The sequence below is a fragment of the Argentina silus genome (assembly GCF_951799395.1).
Source record: "Argentina silus genome assembly, chromosome: 5".
Taxonomy (NCBI): Eukaryota; Metazoa; Chordata; class Actinopteri; order Argentiniformes; family Argentinidae; genus Argentina; species Argentina silus.
Genome location: NC_139659.1, coordinates 15,131,108 through 15,137,216, shown reverse-complemented (window position 1 = coordinate 15,137,216; position 6,109 = coordinate 15,131,108).

Sequence of the window (6,109 nt, the reverse complement as noted above, 5' to 3'; positions counted from 1 at the left end):
TGCTTCCTAGCTGGCCTGGCCTGGCTGCGTAGGGGCTAGCCTCAGTGCTATAGTGGGGCTGGGCCTGGCCTGGCCCAGATGTATTGTTCCCTTCAGACTGCCCGCCTGGAAGGGGCTTAAGGGCATTACGCTGCAATTAGGCCAAACAGAGGCTTTGTGCGCCTGAGAGAGAGACACAGAGAGAGGGGGGAGGGGGAGGGGGGGGGGGGCTCCGACGTGCCCACTCAATATTCACCCCTTCTCTGCCTCTGCTGTCCACTGTTCAACTAGCAACCAGGGAAAAGCTCTGCAAACACCACCACCACCCACACAACAGCTACAGTCCCAATCTCATGGGACAACATTATAATCCCCTCTCTCTCTCTCTCTCTCTCTCTCTATCCATCGGCCTCTCACAGACTGTAAACAATCAGTCTCTACCATCGATTCCGTGTCCATCCACTCAGCCATGTACAGCAGACAAACACAAGCTAGCCATGTCCGTGCTAAGGCACTCTCCGCTCACTCTCTCTCCCTCTCTCAGCGTAGTAAGGACAGTACCTGAATCGGTTCCTGTGGCTGAGTCCAGAGAGCCCCTGAGCACCCTGACCCGTGCCGCCGCTGCCTCCCTGCTCCCCGGCTCCTCCAGAGCTGATCGGCCGTAGCCTGCGCACATCAACCCTAACTCTGTGGAGATTGTAGCAAGACGGAGGGCTGTGCAAAGACCTGCAGCATCTCACCATCTCCCTGAGCTCCGCACCGACTGCTGCAAGCTCCTGCTCTGACACATGATCACTGGTGGATTAAACGCACACGCAGCACTCTGCTTCTTTCTCTCTGCCTCTCCGTTTGTGTGTCTCTCCTCTCTCGCGCCTCTAAGCCCTGCCCCCTCAGAGAGAGAGGGGGACGGATCTCTCTCTTCTCTCTCTCTCTCTTGTTCTCTCCTCTCTCTTGTTCTCTCTCTCTTTCTCTCTCTCATGACTGATCTGAGATCTGCAGAATGGTGGTGGTCACTGTTTGCTGTACTGGGACAGGGAGGAAGAGGGGCAGCTTTATGGACAGAAATAATCCCATCAGCTGGCGTTCATGGACCCTGCTCTGCTGCCAGCTCCCTAGTTCTACCCTCCGCACAGCAGAGCTCAGTGAGGGGGTGCAGGGACAGCTGGACTCTCTGCTCCCCCAACCGCACAAACCACACTATACCACCCTCTACTGCACCTCTCGCCAGCAAATTACTTCACACTAATTAGCCTGATTGTCATAATCTGCTTCCCTGAGCATTCCTTACAGTAAAAGACATTTGCTGATTTGTAAACTAATGTATTGAGAGCTTTCTGGAGGAATCAATGAATTGGAGATGTGGTTGTCTGATAATGGTTTTCTTAAATAATCTGAATCATAAAGACCCAAGTGCAACTCAGCACTTTGAGCTCTGAGAAATGTGACAAGAGACCAAAGAGGTGATATTATTTAGTCCAGCAGCGTATCAAAGAGCTCTTTGTTGGAACAAATGTCCTTGTTAAGTATCAATTTGTCAAACTGTTACCTAAAATAGGCTCTGAAAGTATGCAACCATTATTGAAGGTTCTTATTGAGAGAGACTAGCCAATTCTCAGTGTAAGCTACCCAGAAGCATGATGATCAATTTGACTTAATTGGAATAGCCACTAATTCATCTACATTTTTTAGAGGATTAAATCACAGTACGTCTGTTTAATGCTAATTTGTGTCTAAATCTGATTTGTGAGGACTTTATCAGCTTGTCCTCCATAATTGCTGATATAAGTGGTGTTTCATCAAACTGAAGAGAAAGATGTGAGTGTGACTATCGTCATGAACCAGGCTGTCTGTGTAGAAAGGAAATTTAGCTTGTGCAGGACATCTAAAAGACAGGAAACAGGACGTAACTCACTTCCTCCTCCATCTGAGCATGCTGATGCTACTACTGACGTACCCCATGATTCACAATAAGAGTTCCCGTAACAATACACACAAATTGTCAAAATAAAGCTGTAGTACACGTTCCATCTTTGTATCCCTGATTTGATTGAAGTTTGATATTTTTACTGTTCATCATAATTGTTTCCTACAATAATCCCTTTTGTGTGACTAGATTACAAGGCTACTGAACTATTTCCATGAACAGTCACAATCAGAAAAATAAAACATGTGAAGCAATGTATTGTGGAGAGTTATCTAAAATTATCAAATTTTCTTTAAAAATGTAACTCAGAACTGTACCTTTTTCCAGATTAGCTCAAATGCGAAGTTTCTAACCCAGAGCTTGTTAAAGGTGAAAGCTACTCAGTTCCTGATCGTCTCAGTTTGAACAAAGTGCTGCATTTGTGGTGGTCACAAGCCCTTTAACTGTGTGGGCGGGCAGACGTAATCCCATTGGAGAAACAATGATTTCTGGGTAAACGTGTCATCACTCCAAAGTAATGGTCCAAAAGCAAGAATCATCTAACATTCATAAAATTCACTTATCTAGACATGGGATAGGAAGCTTATCTGTCTTTTTCAAGACAGTGAGATAAGTTTGCCGTGATGAACTGGACTTGAACCTGCAAGTGTACACTATTCAAATGTGTACTGTATGCCCTTGATAGCACTAGTGGAATGCTGTTATTACAGCCAGTAAGACCATGAAATGCCTTATCTTAAGCAAATATGACAGCCACCACATCATGTAGATTTGAATATTCAAATATCTGCAGATGACGTACATTCATAAGGTCTGAAAGCTCACTGACAAGAAGAAGCCTCCAGAGTTTAAAAATTGGATTGAAGTAAATAAATCTCAAACAAGCTGTACTGTACATAGAGGAGAACTAAACATAAACCTACTGTATGTAGACATAAATAGGCATCTAGTCTGCACCTCAACTCAAGACAGATTCAGCAGTTCCTCTGGGTGGACAGACCCAGATCGTTCCTAGCCCCAAGTTCTCAGTTAGCTGGCTGCTGCATCATGTCTTTGGCTTGTCAAAGGGAAGAGTGAGGGGCCACTCCAGTCTGCTGAGCTCATTACAATTCCATCCTCATCTCAGCCCAGATTCACCCACAGAAGAATTCTGGCCTTTGTTAGGAGTGCATGTGGGTCTCTTGTTCTGAATGCCGTAACAGAGAACCAAAATGTGATGTGTGGGCATAACTTGGTGTGCGTGTGTGTGTGTACACACATACACACACAATAATGTGTGTGGATAGGAAGTTGAGGTCATGGTGACAATGGCCTTTACAGTGAACAGAGGACCTGGTAAAGTGCATCTTTAATATTGGCATGTAGTATTGGACAGTTCACAGGATGTGGAACACAGGGTCCACCAGGGTGCTGTTTACCTATGAGATAAAAGACTTTAGGGGAAGTACCCGAAAATGAAACAGCCAATAAGGTTGCATTCCCACAGTGACAGAAGCTCACCCCATACCGATTCATTGCAAAGCCTATTGAGCAAGCCCACAGGGCCCCATCGGGCATGTTTCACAAAAGGCAGGAATTCATCACTGTACTGCCTAATAAATATTCACTCGCTTGTGCAGCATACAAGCCTACCAAGTGGTCAGAAACATAAGATCACAATATATGCAGCATTAGAGAATGTTAACTAAACATTCACATACATTCTGAAAAATACAATCTCATTAACAACCCCTTAATTCACATGTACTATGGCAGAGCTAGGCTATGGAATTCCCCCCTCACCCCCCCTTTAACCTTTTTTCTTTAGTGTATGAACATAGACCTTCATACACAATAATGCAACTCTGGGTTTTCTCTGTGATCACACCATCAGGTTCTGAGCGATATCTGAATATCTGGACCTATCGTTGTTCCACATCATTCCTGCCTCTTATCTGTGTACAGCCCGACACATAACTTTGTCAGTAAACAGACTAAAGGCCTTAAATGGAAGGGATCTGGATCTCATCTTGGTCTGACAACAATCAGGTTTGTTGTTGCTTGATTTATTTTGCACGCATTGTTTACCCAAGGTGACATCACCTGTGACTTTGCTCGTAGTCCAAATAAACAAACATGTGGAACCTCTGTCGAATGTCGCTATGTCTTCCACTACAAGGACCAAACGAACCATGGCGACCCTGTCCTGGTGATCATGGTGACCCTGTCCTGGTGATCATGGCGACCCTGTCCTGGTGATCATGGCGACCCTGTCCTGGTGATCATGGTGACCCTGTCCTTCCTGTCAACGTTCCAGCAGCAATATCCCACAGAGAGTGGCCCTCCTTGTCATCAGATCTGGATTAGTTCACCAACTCCAGCTGTTCTACACTAGTCAACAGTTTAGAGCAACCTACAAATGATGCGATTAATAGGTCTGCACCCTGACAGAAATAGCCCAAATAAACAAGAGCCATTGGACTGATAAAGCCAAAACATTGAAGGTAGCTAGGCCACATTCTTTGCTATGCAGTTCTAAGCCATCAACATCATAATTGCCACCATGGACAGCTGCTCCCCTTGTACATATGACTACTGGTGAAGGAACAGTGAGATCCAGAGACTTTGTTCTTGGCAGAACTGCCAAGACACACAAACATTGCACATTCTCAATTCATTTGACACTCCGCAGTGTCAAAATGCAGACATTGAAAAACCATGAAAGGTCGCAAACAGAGCATCACACACAAATATACAGAGCACGCACACACACACCTAAACATCCAGAGGTATCAAGACGGGGTTTTGGGTTTGTTGATCATAGGGGAGGGAATTAAAAATAAATGATGAAAAATGTACAAAGAGTACGACTGTCACTCCTCCTGGCTAGTAGGCTAGCCATTTTAATCAAATTCTACCAGTTAAAACAGGTTCAATGTGTGTTGACTGCAAAGATGTGGAGTTCTCCACAATACCTATCCTGGACCATGGGAGGGACCCTGACAGAAGTTCTCCCTACCTGTGTTCCATTGGCGATACGTGGAGGGACCTCGATGCCAAGCTTCTGTAGCTCCCGGTCCTTGTAGCTGACGTACTGATCGTATCCCATGTAGCCCCCACCTGTGGCCACTAAAAGGGGAAGAGGCCTCATACGAGCCTGCAGGCCCAGGGAGGCTGCATTCAGACGGCGCCGCCCTAATCAATACAAATACAGTACAAACATTAACACATGTTTATCAGACTTGTTTATCTTCTATGTTTGACTTTTATGCACTCATATCGAGTTATGTAAATGTGTGCCAGTGAAAGTTCACCATGCAGGTTTTAGCTGGCAATGAGCTTGCTGCCACTGCCCCCTAATGGTTAGAATTAGAGAGGCACCAAGAGGTACAAGGTCGGCATTTTGCAATCCTCCAGCCTTAGGGACATAAGTGGCTCAATTTGTCTACCATGCATTGCAACATTGCTCATGTTGAAATCCTTAGTGCATCTATCCGGAAGGCTCTCTCTGCCTTTGCTTATCATACTGACCTTTGCAGATGCTCCAGATCGTCACACTGCACAAACTAACCAATGGTTGCGTGCCGCATAATATATATTGCCGTCAGGCTGCATAGCACAGGAGACTGCAATATCATACTGTTGTGGTTACTGACACGTTTTAACACTGATCCAGGTATTGTGTGATCTGGTCTCTGTGACTGCAATGTAGATGGCCTATAATACCATTATAGGCCATCTACATCTATCGTAAGACCACTGCTAAGGGGATTCACCCAATTAAGAGTAGTGTAGTGTATAACTCACCACTGAATATTGAACGCCATGGCACCTGTTGAGACTGTCGGGTCCCTTGTGCTCTGAGAAAGAGACAGCCACTGCAGGCAGACAGAGAAACAAGATGATCTTTTAACACCACATCATCACCATTCGCTACCCTGCGCAGAGACTACAGCCGTGCATAAGCGTTATTGCTATTACTCCAGTCTACACCCATGACCTTACAGCTAAATAATGTTTCATTCAGGGCAGGCTACTTGTCAGTGTTTTCACATGATTGCAGATGATCATAGAATAATGACATGACAGACAGTCAGTAGTATAACCCTAGTCTGACATCTACCACGACCCTGGTCTGACAGACTAACCCTAGTCTGACATCTACCACGACCCTGGTCTGACAGACTAACCCTAGTCTGACATCACGAGAGAATAGGCAGAGCTACC